Raw genomic sequence first — 14,930 nt, 5'->3', positions numbered from 1 at the left:
ATGATTGTAAGAGTGATTTATTTGACCTAATAATTTTTTGAAGACATGTTTCAAGTCATATTTATAAGATATTTTTTCATACAAATAGTAGGCATTTTTCATAATTTGCAGAATTATTGGAATCAACAATCATCGACTAAAAACTAAAAACTAAAAACTGAAAACTAAAAACTAAAAACTAAAAACTAAAAACTAAAAACTAAAAACTAAAAACTAAAAACTAAAAACTAAAAACTAAAAACTAAAAACTAAAAACTAAAAACTAAAAACTAAAAACTAAAAACTAAAAACTAAAAACTAAAAACTAAAAACTAAAACTAAAAACTAAAAACTAAAACTAAAAACTAAAAAAAAACTAAAACCTAAAAACTAAAAACTAAAAACTAAAAACTAAAAACTAAAACTAAAAACTAAAAACTAAAAACTAAAAACTAAAAACTAAAAACTAAAACTAAAAACTAAAAACTAAAAACTAAAACTAAAACTAAAACTAAAACTAAAAACTAAAAACTAAAAACTAAAAACTAAAAACTAAAAACTAAAACTAAAAACTAAAACTAAAAACTAAAACTAAAACTAAAAACTAAAAACTAAAACTAAAAACTAAAAACTAAAAACTAAAAACTAAAAACTAAAACTAAAAACTAAAAACTAAAAACTAAAACTAAAACTAAAAACTAAAAACTAAAAACTAAAAACTAAAAACTAAAAACTAAAAACTAAAAACTAAAAACTAAAACTAAAACTAAAAACTAAAAACTAAAAACTAAAAACTAAAACTAAAACTAAAAACTAAAAACTAAAAACTAAAACTAAAAACTAAAAACTAAAACTAAAACTAAAAACTAAAAACTAAAAACTAAAAACTAAAAACTAAAAACTAAAAACTAAAACTAAAAACTAAAAACTAAAACTAAAAACTAAAAACTAAAAACTAAAAACTAAAAACTAAAAACTAAAAACTAAAAACTAAAAACTAAAACTAAAAACTAAAAACTAAAAACTAAAAACTAAAAACTAAAAACTAAAAACTAAAAACTAAAAACTAAAACTAAAACTAAAACTAAAAACTAAAAACTAAAACTAAAAACTAAAAACTAAAAACTAAAAACTAAAACTAAAAACTAAAAACTAAAAACTAAAAACTAAAACTAAAACTAAAAACTAAAAACTAAAAACTAAAAACTAAAAACTAAAAACTAAAAACTAAAAACTAAAAACTAAAAACTAAAAACTAAAAACTAAAAACTAAAAACTAAAACTAAAAACTAAAAACTAAAAACTAAAACTAAAAACTAAAAACTAAAAACTAAAAACTAAAAACTAAAAACTAAAAACTAAAAACTAAAAACTAAAAACTAAAAACTAAAAACTAAAAACTAAAAACTAAAAACTAAAAACTAAAAACTAAAAACTAAAAACTAAAAACTAAAAACTAAAAACTAAAAACTAAAAACTAAAAACTAAAAACTAAAAACTAAAAACTAAAAACTAAAAACTAAAAACTAAACACTAAAAACTAAAAACTAAAAACTAAAAACTAAAAACTAAAAACTAAAGACTAAAGACTAAAGACTAAAAACTTAAAACTAAAAACTAAAAACATGGTGGTTTGCCACCAACTGTTGTGAAACGAACGGAGTCGCTTTTTAGTTTGACACCCCTTCTACACGGAATTCACACACACACTTCCAAACGTTTGCTTCGATAGTGTTCTTGAGCGCCGTGTAAAAAGTGACAGTTCGTGACCAACCACCGGGGTTTGAGAGTATTATTCTTCTGCTTCTATAATCCAAAAACGAATAAATTACAACATTTCCATATCGCAGAGCATAAAGCACGTGCAGCAGGTCAACATTCCAAACCGCACACTCACACACATTCACCCAAACGAAAACATTTCGAGGAATGTCGTGTCCAAGATTCTTCTCTCAGTCCCTGTTGAAGCCACCTGACGCACAAATTGGCACTCCCCCCCGCACCTCACGGAACGTCTCTCACGCTCCATTTGGGTTGGAAAAATATTGTTTTACGGGCAAGACGGGTGGTCGGCGATCCACGGCCAGGCCCCTTTTCCCGTGAATTGGCCACCCTTTTTGCCGTAATTGGCTCTCACCACACAAACACACGTGGCTACTTGAGTGATTTGGGTATGAGGTTGATTTGCGTTTGCAACATTGACTAAAAAATTTCAGATTTTGGAAATATTGTGTTAAAAAATCAAAAGAGAGATTTAGCCCTTTTGAAATGTAACCATTGCAAAATGTTACGAGGCCGATGCGTCAAAAATGAACATGTATTGGTGACCAAGGCACTCTTTGCATGCTTATGAGTGCTGTTTCAAAGCTGTCATGTTAAATTTTTATGGTAACTTTTCAAAAGAGCTTAAAACAAAATAACGCCGTCCGAATCATCCTTCCAAATGAAATGGAATTTAGAATTCTTTGTTGACAGATAACCAGGAAAAAGTCTTGACAAAAGCATACTGAAACTTACACCAAAACGGAAAATGTACTTCAACCATCATACACTATTCAACAACGTTCGTTAAATAAAGGCAAAGGGGAAGAGGGTATATCCTCAATCGGAAGGAAAACACCACAGAAACAGCACACACACACACACAAACAAATACACACATACGATGATGTCTGCCAGACACGCTCCGACTGACTGCTTCCAATTGCTCACTTGAATAAAGTTTGAAAGTTATGTGACAGACTCGGCGGGGTTGGCCATCGACGATATATTCCTGAATTTTTCAAAAACCTCCACCCTTCTACACGTGAAGGAGCGGTGACACCCAGATGTTTTAGTCCAGCCCCCCAAACAAAGAAAATAGTAAGGATGTGGACGAAAGGAAATGGGAACTGTCAAAATCAATACCTTTTGTGGTTAGAAAAATTTACTCTTTTTTATTTTGATTTTTTTCAATAAATGATTCTAGTCTTTCTTATTCTTCTTGTTGTCGAATTTAACCTCAACATGACAGTTCTCATACATCAACTCTAAGGTAACTTTTCGAAAGAGTCTAACTTCAGATGTAAACAAAAAAAATCAAATAATAATATACGGATACGCCTTATTGAAAATCTGTACAGAAATCTTATCTGTAAAAATTCACCTCTCCCAGTGTAGGGGCTCTCTAGCTCGTGAAGATTGGTATCGAATGTAACAATTTTCGAGCAAGCGACTCAAAGCTGACATAAGGACAACGAGCATGAACGCTCTTCATTTTTCGCTGATATTCTAAGATCTAGATGAACACACGTGACTATTGGGGTTTCGTGCTGGAAAATGCATTTGTCTCCTAAACAGCAGTTGTCCTATTGTGACACTCATCTGTCACTTATCACGGTCAACTGTCTCGCGGTTCGTGGGCTTTGTTGTCCGTTTTTCTCGAAGGTACACGCCGCGCGGCATTTTAGAATGTGCCGCAGACATTGTTGCCAGCTATTTTCTGCACTTTTGGTGCAATAAAAAACATACCCGGCAACAATGCCATGCGATTCGAAGAAGAAAAACAACAAAAACAAAACTCGCAGTATGGGATTTGACAGCGCGCATTTGCCAAAAGTGCGGCGCGTCATATTGAGGCTTATTTGCCGCGTGTCTTTTTCGGGAATACGCGCAATATCAACAATGAGATATTACATGTAACTTCGATTGATTTTATTTATCAAAAAAATGATAACTGGATAGGCAAAAAACACTAATGCTCCCTTTTTTTATTTTTATTTTTTTTGCAGGTAAACAAACACAACTTTTGTTGGATATTTATCAACGATACAAAATAAATGGTAAGAACAACGAATGATTTATTTTGTTCAACCCTCAAGTGGCCAATTTTTTCTAAGATTTAATTTTTTCCTTGTTTTTGCACTATCTTTTTCACTTTTTGCATTTTTCTAAGAATTTATCTAGTAAAGATTTTCTTTTTTTCAATGTGCGTATTTTTTATACTTCTTGTCACTTTTCTCTTTTTCATGCTATTCATGGTTTTTGCTTCAAAATTTAACTGTAAACCAGGGGTGCCCAAACTTTTGGCCCTGCAGGTCAGATCTGATTTTTCTGAAGCAGTGGCATGCCGGAACTAATATTTGATAAAAGTTGAAAAAGAAAACAAATGTTATTCATACAATTAATTTTTAGGTCGAAAATTAAGAAACTAATGCTGCAAATAAAATTAATGTATTTTGATGGCTCGGTATATCTTGACTTTAAGAATAAAATACGAAGATAGCTATCAAAAATTTATTTTATTTGATATTTTTCTAATCGTTTTGTCGATTGCGATAAAATATCCTGATATAATTAACTTTATTTACATTTAAATTTCATTGATCCATGTAAGTTTCATAAAGTTCAATTTCCTCAACACAACATTATACACAACTTTCAATGCGTCATGAAGAAATTTTTTTGAAAATAAATTTGAATTAAAATCTATTTTACAAAAAAAACAGTTTTTTCTTTGCTGTGCAACCTTATTCAATTATTTTTTGAAATATTTTTAAATTAAAATGACATACAAAAACTAAACAATGTAGAAAAATATGTATTTAAAAGTGTTTAATTAGTTATCCCTCAAATTTCTGTTAACTATTGAAGTTTATGAAAAAAAATGTATTTGCTCCATAATTTTTTGGCCCATTATGTTTTTTATATTTTAAAAATATTTGCAGCAATATTTGTTTTGAGTATGATTTATCTGCTTTTTTAAGTATTTTTTTTTCAAACGAGACTATATCACTGAACAATTATTCTGAAAAATAATTTATTTTCTGATTACTCATTTATTAAAATATCAATTTAATCAAGTTACTAACAAAAACTTCAATTTGAAATGAACACAGTAAAAACTTATTAAAAAAATAAATTAAGTTTCTTTCTGTACATTTTTAGACAACAGTTCAAGATTTTTCCTAATATTTCACATTCACAAATTGGAAAGTTTTGTTTTCTTATTCAATTTTTCAAGTTAATAAGGCCGATGCAAATATTTTTCAAAGTTTTTGTTCCTCGGCTTTAGCCGAGATGTGGGGAGGGGGAACAACATATGTTTTTGCCCCCTGATTTTCGGGCCAACTTTGAAGGGGGGAGACAAAAACTTTAAATAAAATTTGTACCAGCCTAATTGATTCAGAAAATGTCAATAATGAAAAAAAAGATAAACAATGTTTTGAATTTGAAACAAATTAATTTATTGTAAATACAAAAACAAAATTCAAATAATACGTTGAATTACCTAAATTTTACTATTAAAATTGTGATTTCAAAATATGAAAATTTGATTTCAAGTCAATTTTTGAAATTTAGACGCACATCTTATTTATCAAATATTTCATAAACTGCTTTATGGGCCAGTCATAGAACTATTTTGAAAAGCCGTCGCGGGCCAGATGAAATCACTTCACGGACCGGACGTTGGGCAGGCCTGCTGTAAGCATTTAGGTCAGGGGTGTTCAACCTTTTGGCCCTGACTCAAATGTTAACAGTTAAAAAGTTTGAGTTTGTGCAGCGGTAATGAAAAAAGGAAGATAGGTATTTTTCTGTATTTTTCAAAAAAAAGTTTATTTGATTTATTCCAATTTTGCAATGTTTACAATTTGAAAACTAATTTTGAATTTAAAATACACTTTTCATGGTGCTGTGAATTTTCGTTTCACTATTTTAAAATATAGTAACTATAGTCAATTAAAATCGATTTTTGATAACCAAATTACAGTTAGGTATATTCATTCTCCTCAAAAGCATAAACTTCACTTGTAAGTAAACGAGCAATGTTATTTTTCAAAAAAAAAATATTTATTGTGATAAATATTAGGTTTTAAATAAAGACAATGAATATCAAACAAAAAATATGTTTTAAATGAATTATAAGCATTTTTTTAATCCAAAAAAAGTTAAAATAGAACATTTTTTATCGTCAAGGTATTAAAAAATAAAGTTTCAAATTAGGGTTAGTGAATGTGTAGACTTGATCTTACGCTAATTTTTATATTTTTTTTTTTTTCAATTTAGACACTAAACATATCAATTTAGTATTTCTTGAACTTTAAGTTCCAGTAAAAGAACAAGCTCCAAAAGACGTCGCGGGCCGAATAAAAGAAGGGGTTTCCAGATCAACTTAGAAATTTTGGTTTTCATAGGTTTTGATTTGGAGTTTTCAGAAATGAATATGTGGATAAATTAATAAATAATGGAAATCATCACTCGGAAATTATTTTTATTTCCGATTTTTTTTTTGTGCTTGAGTAAAACAAAAACTTTTTTCTGAAAATTTTATAATTTTTTTTTTGGATGCAAATTTTTTTGATTAGTGCCTCTTTTCCAGCTAAATGCATTTGAGGTTAAAATTCACGAAAAATGTTCAGTTTTTTGAAAAATAAAAATATTCCATGAAGGAAAAGCACCCCTGGTAAATCTACCTTTTTTTAATCAAAATACTTTAAATTTAATTCTTACCTAAACTTTGCAAAGAACTTAAGGCATCCATTTTGGAGAATTTTTAATATTTGTCTTTATTTCAAAACTTAGAATTTTGAAAATAAAAGAAATACCAGCATCTTTTGCAATGGTTTAGTTTCCCCTGAAACACATGGTAAAAATCGAAAAAAAATATTTGTGTCATTCCAGGTCAACTGGGTACACTTTTGGATTGGACCTTCACCGATTTGGACCAAACTTGGAGGGAACGTTCATCTATCGATTGTTACCAAAAATCCCAAGTTTGGTGCTGATTGGACCAATTCTCTATTTTTGGCGCCGCCCTCCTTTTTGACGATTTTCTAAAAAACTTTTTTTTTTCTTTTAATCAGAACTTTAAAACTATTTCAGCAAAAGACTTCCTACAGGTTGCATTTTATAGAAAATTGTCCAAGGAATTCGATAAAAATAAAATTTTAAGCCTTAAATGCCCCCTAACATAATATTTTTAATTTTTAATTATAAAAAAATAGTTTTGACCGATTCCTTATATTTTTATTTGTTTTATTTTATCACCATCGTGTTCCCCAATCAATTTAACATAATAATCAATGTAAACCTCAAACTAAAATGAACTGTTGGGGAGATACAGCAATTTTACTGTAAAAGTTTGATTTTGCGCAGCACTCTGTCCTATGAGTTCAAATTCGAAATAAGTTTCTCACATATAAAAACCGAAATATGCGGATTTCATCCCTTTTTGTTGACAAGTACACCACGTACTTTCGAGTGCTGCGCAAAATCAAACTTTTTTCAGTAAAATCGCAGTATCTCGCCAATAGTTCATTTTAGTTTGAGGTTTACATTGAGGTTTATGTAAAATTGTCCAGCAAACACGATGGTGATAACATAAAACAAATAAAAATATAAGGAATTGGTCAAAACTAATTTTTCATACATAAACCGTGAAAATAAAATGTTAAAGGGCTTTCAAGGGTTAAAATTTTATTTTTATCGAATTCCTAGGACAAGTCTTTTGCTCAGCTAGTTTCAAATCTATGATTAATAGAAAAAAAGTTTTTTAGAAAATCGTCAAAAAAGAGGGCGGTGCCAAAAATAGAAGATTGGTCCAATCAGCACCAAACTTGGGATTTTTGTCAAGTATCGACAGATGAATGTTCCCTCCAAGTTTGGTCCAAATCGACGAATGTCGAGTCGAAAAGTGTACCCAGTTGACCTGGAATGACCCATTTATATTTTTTTTTTTCTTTTAGAAACGAGATTAGGCCATTGCAAATATACATAATTCCCCTTTTTTTTAAATAACATAAAAAATTAAAAGGCAAAAAAATATTATAGCTTGAAATTTAATTTAAATTGAAACACTTGTACAATTAATTTAAACCTATTTTCAATACATGGATTATTGTAATTTTTTCGATTAATTAAATTAAAGTGAATTTTGGAACTTTAGGAAATAAATATTTTCATAAATTCATTGATATTTGGAAGGTTCTATGGACCGTTTATAATTTTCCAAATCTAAAATCAATAAAGACGACGTGGTTTATGGACGGCCCCGTTCTGTTACACCCATTTCGCACGGAGTCCTTAAAACCGATTTTAAACCAGGTTTTGTTTCAATCAACGATTTTAAGGACTCGTTGCAAAAGGCATTTTTAATGAATTAAAAAAAAAACAATAAAAGAGAAGAAATTCAAGGTTAAAAATAAACATAATAATCAAAGCCAAAAAGAACGCCCAAAGCCTTCCCCGCAATACTCGAGCAATTGTTTTATTCTAATTTGAGAGTGGCATTTCTGCATGCCTGCTGGCTACTTACACACGTTACTTCATGATAATGAAAGCAATTCTTTATAAGCCCTAATACACACTCATTACGCGCGAGTGGTTCAAACGATGGTGAAGAACGGTATTTGCAAAAGCTCTCTAAATTTTTCGAATCTGCTTATGAAATGTTTACACAGCAAAATTCCAGAGAAGTGTTTTTTTTTTGCTTATTTAAACAATACAGCTTTTAGTAATCTTATGTTTCTGGAAAGTCTTCAAGTTTAAAATGAAATTAATGATGGCTTAAAGTTTGAAGAAGAACGACGCTTGGCGCAATTCAGACAACGCACCAAGCGTTTCCATCACTCGAGAAAAGCTCACTACGGATGTATCCAGTTTCATATCTCTAATCGGTTTTCCTCCACACAAATATAGAGATGCTAGCCGCCACTTCAGCTTCACACTAGTGTTAGTGCGTCTCTACATTGCATTCCTCTCTCGAACAACAAAACTCTCCCTTCGTTTGTATTCGAATGTTGTCCAAGTTCAAACTTAAAAAAAAACTGGGGGGCTTGGCCTTTCCCATCCTGTCTGGCCCGAACTGGCAACACTGACGCTCCCCCAAGCTCTCTCGCGCGAGATTCCTTATCGCCCGACTGTTTTCGCTCCCCAAGTTGTGAGCGGTTCGCTCCCTCTCTCTCTGATTGTGGGGAATCTTCTCTCCAAGTGAGAGAGAAACAACAAAAAAAACTGTCAAGAGTTGACGCAGTTCGGACGGGGGGGCGCTTTCAGCGTTGCGAAAAAGGAACATCACTCTCAGTTTATCACCAGTGGCGGGGCCGTGCGGAGTTGTCCACCAAAACCGGGTTCGCGAGTTCCGTCGTCGGAATAAGAGGAAGAAGAGTTGGAGGATTTTTTTTCTTGCCCTGTTTCGGAATCGCGCGTTCGCCGCTGGGCCGGATTTACGTGTGCATGGGTCGAAACTAGGATCCTCGGGGGGTCGAAAAAACGGTGCTCTGGCAGGTTCAGGAATAACCGGAAATGGTGCTTGTTAGTGTATAATAAAAAAATAGTGCAATAGTTGTCCCTTCGAGATATTGAAGATTGGCAGCTCTCAGCTCGGATGCTCTCGCTCTTCGTTTCTCTCTTACTCACTGTGTAATGTAATGCCATCCGGAAATCTGGTGCTGCGTCGGAAATCGATTCCAAGTGTGTGACCAAATCCAGCCAACTGTGATTCTTCGTGTGTGGATTTTGTACCAGTGTGTTCCGGCGTTTACATTTCGTGTTACAAGGTACAACCTCTCGTTTTTTTTTTTCAGCTCATCCCCACAAGGATTCAGCAGAGCCTTCTTGTCAATCACGTACACGAATTCTTCTTCGTCTTCTTTGCGCACTGGGGAGCAGCACACAAAGCCTGGGTGCTCTTATCACTCTGCCAGTGCTCTTGTGTATTGAAAACAGATTTTTGCTCTTCTCTTTTATGCGACATTCGTCAACGATTAAGCCATAGAACGGCTTTCAAGACCAATAACAGCTCACCTGCTTGACAGCTGTCACTTTGACAGCAGTGTTGCCAGGTTTTGTTATTCGCCGATTTCGCCACTCAACTCGTGCTTAGTCTTGAACTTTGGTCTATGACATTCTGGGAAGGAAGCCCCCCGGTAGAGGAAGAAGCCGCGGTATAAATAATTGATCAGGAGAGCGACACGAGTTACACGCCAAAGTTACGCGCACACACCTCCTGCGGGGCAAGTACAAACAAAAAAAAAGCACAAAGACTGCTCTTCTCTGCGTGTAATCTCGCGCAAATCGCGTCAATGTCTGCGTGTGAAGTTTTCTTTTTTTGGGACTTGTTTTTGCCTCCCAGGATTCGAGGGGGCAGTGTTGCCAGCGAGGAAAAATAAGTGCACTTTCGATTAATTTAAATTGCACTGCTGCTGCAGCAGCAGCAGCAGCACAAGTGGGTAATCACGACACGACACACAAGTGGATTGTTTCACGTTCACACGTTTGGGGCCTACAACAGTCAACAAGACAAGAGAGAGAGAGTTACATCACCGCCGTTAGAGTCGTCGTTGGCGGCGTCCACAGCGTCATGCATGACCTTCAACCAGGTTCAGCCGGAGAAGATTGCTGAAGCTGGCTGGTGAAGTACTATACTGCCTGGATGTTTGGAGCAGTACACTTCTTGACTGGAGTGACTGAGATCAGACTGGTTTGTTTGGTGGTGAATCAACGGGGAATCGTTCTTGAGGTTTTGTTTGCTCAACTGGTTCGCCAAATCTGGCTCATTATGAATTTTGAGCTGAATTTTGAAGCTGTTAAATAAAAACATCAGTTGAAAGTTGAACCAAGAATGAGCCCTCAGAGATGATCCGACGGGGAGACATTCACGGAACTTTGCGAGTTTAGGCAAGGTTGCATAAATCTGGAGCAACGTCGTACCGCCCCTTTCAAATGTTGCTCCAGAAATGACCTTTTCACCGGAGCATTAATTTTTGATATTTACCTAGTGATTGCCTTGCCCACATGATAATATTTAATTGCCCTTATTCTTATTTGAATGCCTGTCAAAACCAAATGAGAAATTTAGGGCCGACGCAGGTTTGATCCTCAATACAATTGGATGAAAATCAGTGCGCCAATAAAAAGGTCAATGTGATACAACATATGAATAGCTTTTGTACAGTTATTTCGACAAAATGGACCACAATATAGTTCTAAAGCCAGCAAACTTTCTTCACCCGCAAAAGAGCAAGGAAGCAAAACATGCAAAAGAAAATCGCTACCAAACTTCCAAAATAAAATAAAATAAATTAGTTGAAGATTTTTTGAGAATTTCCTTGTTTGCACCACTTAAAACTGTTTATTTTGTTTTGTTAACACACATTGCCCGTCTATAAAAAAAATGCAAGGTCGTTTTTTGACACGTCACGTCACACCTGCAAGTGTAGTAGTGAAAGGGATGTTCCGCTGAATAATCAAGATGATGATTTCTCGAGATTCTTTTTACCGATCTTTCGTGCGTGAAAGAGGAGAGCCGTGTTCCCTTCCGATTTTTTCATTCGGTGAGCGTCAACAGATTTTCTTTCGATGATGATTCTTCCATCACTGCATGAAGCCCTAATGTCAATTTTTATGTATGCACAGCGATAAAAATACCAGTAAAAATCATTTCTGACAAATGGTCCCCTTGGAACATGCTGTCAAGGTGGATGCTTTCTGCCAAGAAAGGACTTTTTTTTAAATTGAATTAAAAATCCATCTTAAATCCTTTGCGGTCCTACAAAGGGTCATTGTATAGTCCAGACTCGATTATCCGAAGCCTCGATTATCCGAAGTTCGACTATCCGAACTATCCGAAGATTTGTATCCCAAGTAACATTTTAGGCTTTATCAAAGCTGTCACAACCGCTATAAAACCTATCAGCCAAAACCAACATTAAAACCCCTTAGTCGTAACAAACTCCCCAGAACCTTGATAAACCCCACTTAAAACCCAGAAGGACCTCCGCAAAAGGTTGCTACGGCCTATTTATAAAACCTACATAGGAGTTCAAGGCTTTACAACTGAATCCTAACAACATCCTCAAAGCCTTGATAAAACCTTCGTTAAAACCTAGTCAGGAGTTATGGAAAAATGACATTTCATACGTCTTGAAACGTCTTATGCCAAATAGGTTTTATTTTTGCAAAATTAAATAAGTCTTCGTCTTGCCAAATGAAATTATGGAGATGGATGTCAAAAATGGCGATAATAAATAATAGATATTAGATGTAATCCAAATAATTTGAAAGCTTATTTCTCTCAATTGATGGCTCAAATTCAGCTGCGATTGAAATTTTATTGATAAGTGTAGGGGAGATAGAGCCAACAACTCGCTTCATCAAAAATCAATATTTTGTAATCATAGTGTTTAAAGTTACAAAATATTTTATTGCAATTCTTTGAAAAAAATGTTCAAAATATTTTTAAACACCAGAAATTCAGCATGTGTGTTTTCATCGAATTTAAATCAAATGTTTTAGTTTTCTATTTTTTCTACCAAGATGGCGGTCAATCAAATTCAATAAGAACACGCGTTTAGCGCCATATTTATGCAATACTAATGGGCCGTGTTAAATGCTTTTTCAGGAGCTCATGGTTTTAAGTAAGCTTTTTACACGCCTAATTGCACTTGACAGCTAAAACACCCCAGGTTTTAAAAAAGCATGCGATAAAACCGTTTGGCATGACATTGCCATTGGGTTTTCAAGACTCTCTTAAAACTTACATAAAACCTTATTAAAAGCCGTTTAGTTTTTATTGTCACAAGGTTTTCTGTCCGAGGCACAAAACCTTGTTAGAACCTATTAATTAGCTCTTGCTTATTGGTTGCGATGAATGCCTAAATAAAACTATAAAGCAATCAAGATGCTCTTATAAAACCTCAATAAAACTAGGTGGTGGCTAGCTGGTTTTTAAATTTTCTTATTTTTAATATCAAATTCGAGTTCTGCGACCCCGTTTCCGTCAAATTTAAATGGTTGATTACCTTGAAAATCATCAAATGCAATTTTTCAGTATTCCGGAACCGCCATTTTGGTCGCCATCTTGAATTTAAAAAATTTTAATCACTTTAAAGCTCGAAAATAAAAAATAGGGTATTTTAACCTTTAGTGAATCCCCTACTAGAGCCGACAAGCATTTTTCAATATTTTAAGCACAATGAAATCTGAAGTCTTTTGAACAATTTTGACTATTTGTTTCATCAGTAATTTGTTTATGAGCAGAAAAATAGCCAAATTAAAAAAAAAGTTTTTAAAAAACAACTGTAAACATTAAAATGATTAAAAAAAAGTAATTTTGATGCACATTTCCACATTAATTGCATAAATAGTTGACCGAAACAAAACCATAGATTTGTTTGCTGTTGCTGATTAAACTACGCATGTTAATTTTCAATAAATGTTTTCTTATTGATTTACTATTATAAAACTATCATTTCAAACTGTAATTATGATGCTTCAATTAAGTACAATTGACTATAGTTTTTTTTTTTTATTAATTATAAATTCTTTCGGCTTCAGCATTTTTGATACTTTTAACATGAAAACAGCTATATTTATACTCATGATTGAAAAAAAATGCAATGAGGTTGATTACAACAAGCATGTTTAAGAGAAACTAAAAAAAATACACAGTTTCCTTCATTTTTGAAGGTTAAATTAACAGGGGTCCACTTTTGGAAAAGTTTGGATTTTCGTTGTCCTATATTCTGCCCATAATTGAAAATTCGGCTATTATGCCAAATCAAGTATTCAGAGAAAAACGCGTTTTAGTGTTTGACACAAAATCTCCGTCAAGGTAATTTCCCATAAGAGTGGCATATTAGCCGTTTGGTTTTTCGCATCGGCAGCCAAGTCTAGACACTATTTCAGTAAAATTCAAGTTCCAGAAGATGCGTTGGAACGTCCTCTACCACCTGGTGCTAATATCTCGTTTTTGCCAAAAGTGGATATTAGCCGTTTTTTCAATGGTGGGCAGTATTGGACCCCCTAATTTTTGCTTGAAAATGAGCAGCTTTTCGCTTTATTTTAGTATAGTTCCTTAAACTTACATTATTTCGACTTACTGAACCAGTCCAGTCAGTCAAAAAATGATTGGATAGATAATTCAATCATAAAATAAAAATGCTGTTTTGTTGTGAAAATGCTAAAGGCCATGTCTGATTTCAGATGTCGAACTCACAACACTTATTTTGGCAAAAAGAACAATTCAATGTCAGTCAACATTGTTTAAAATTATGCTGAACATGCCAAATAAAAGATTTGCAGACAAAAACACGCTTTAAATTGGGATTATATTGATTTTTTCATCAAAAACCCTTCAGAGGGTTCACTACTGGAACGGGGTCCACTAATGGATAACGTACCCTAAGACAAAGAAAAAAAATTTTTTTGTGATTCGATTATCCGAAGTGAGATTTTTCTGAGGCCTTCGGATAATCGAGTCTGGCCTGTACTCAAACAAAAAAGCTTTATCGTTGTGAACAATAATACCAGCAATTTAAGCTTAATTTCAGGACCCGATTCAGATCCAACAGACAGACTGGAATAGACTTTTTGAATTATTATTATCAAACAACGTGTTTTCAATATTGGTCATGTCTGTCACATAACCACCTTTTGCTTTTTTTGTCTTGTTTGCAAAAAACTGCGATTGTTAAGCCATTTTGAGAAAAGGTCGAATGGACAAAAGGTCGCTTAAGGACAAAAAATCATAATTTGAAATTGTCTAATTTCAATAAAAAAAAATAGTGGAAAGTTGTGAATTCTTTAAAACATCAATGATTTTGCAACATTTTGTTGTTTTTTCCATTCTGTTTTTTTAAATATCAATAATTTTGTAACAATTTTTGTGTGGTTTTTCATTCTTACAAACAGCAACAGCAAGAACAGAAGTCAAATCGACTGAAAACAATCTAAAATGCAATTTTCTGCATTGTTAAATTTAGCATGTTTAGAGTGAAAATATTTTTTTTTTACGCAAAAAATAACATTCAATAGGGGAACAGCATCTAATTCCAGTGTGCCTCTAATGTTGGCTGGTCAGAACTTTGACATTCAATCAAAGCTAATTAAACTGAAATCGAGTGATAAATAGCTCAATAAGAAGTGAGCAAGCAAGTTTCTATCAAAAGTTTAGCAAAATTAGTTGCTTAAAT

The 14,930-nt window shown here is 33.0% G+C and overlaps 1 protein-coding gene across 3 annotated transcripts in view; it reads left to right on the top strand.

Moving 5' to 3' along the window:
* LOC6051665 (calcium/calmodulin-dependent protein kinase type II alpha chain) overlaps nt 1-14,930 on the top strand; it is a 119,408-nt gene that overhangs the window by 61,671 nt on the left and 42,807 nt on the right. The window contains exon 1 of one of the 3 annotated variants that reach the window (XM_038266812.1): nt 9,033-9,515. The exons of the other annotated variants lie outside the window; for them this stretch is intronic. The gene's annotated coding sequence lies outside the window, so the exon portion shown is untranslated. Of the gene's footprint in view, nt 1-9,032; nt 9,516-14,930 lie in introns of those variants that run through there. 3 annotated transcript variants of the gene reach the window in all.

This window comes from Culex quinquefasciatus, chromosome 1 (assembly GCF_015732765.1).
Source record: "Culex quinquefasciatus strain JHB chromosome 1, VPISU_Cqui_1.0_pri_paternal, whole genome shotgun sequence".
NCBI classification, from domain to species: domain Eukaryota; kingdom Metazoa; phylum Arthropoda; class Insecta; order Diptera; family Culicidae; genus Culex; species Culex quinquefasciatus.
This window is presented reverse-complemented; position numbering and strand designations above follow the sequence as displayed.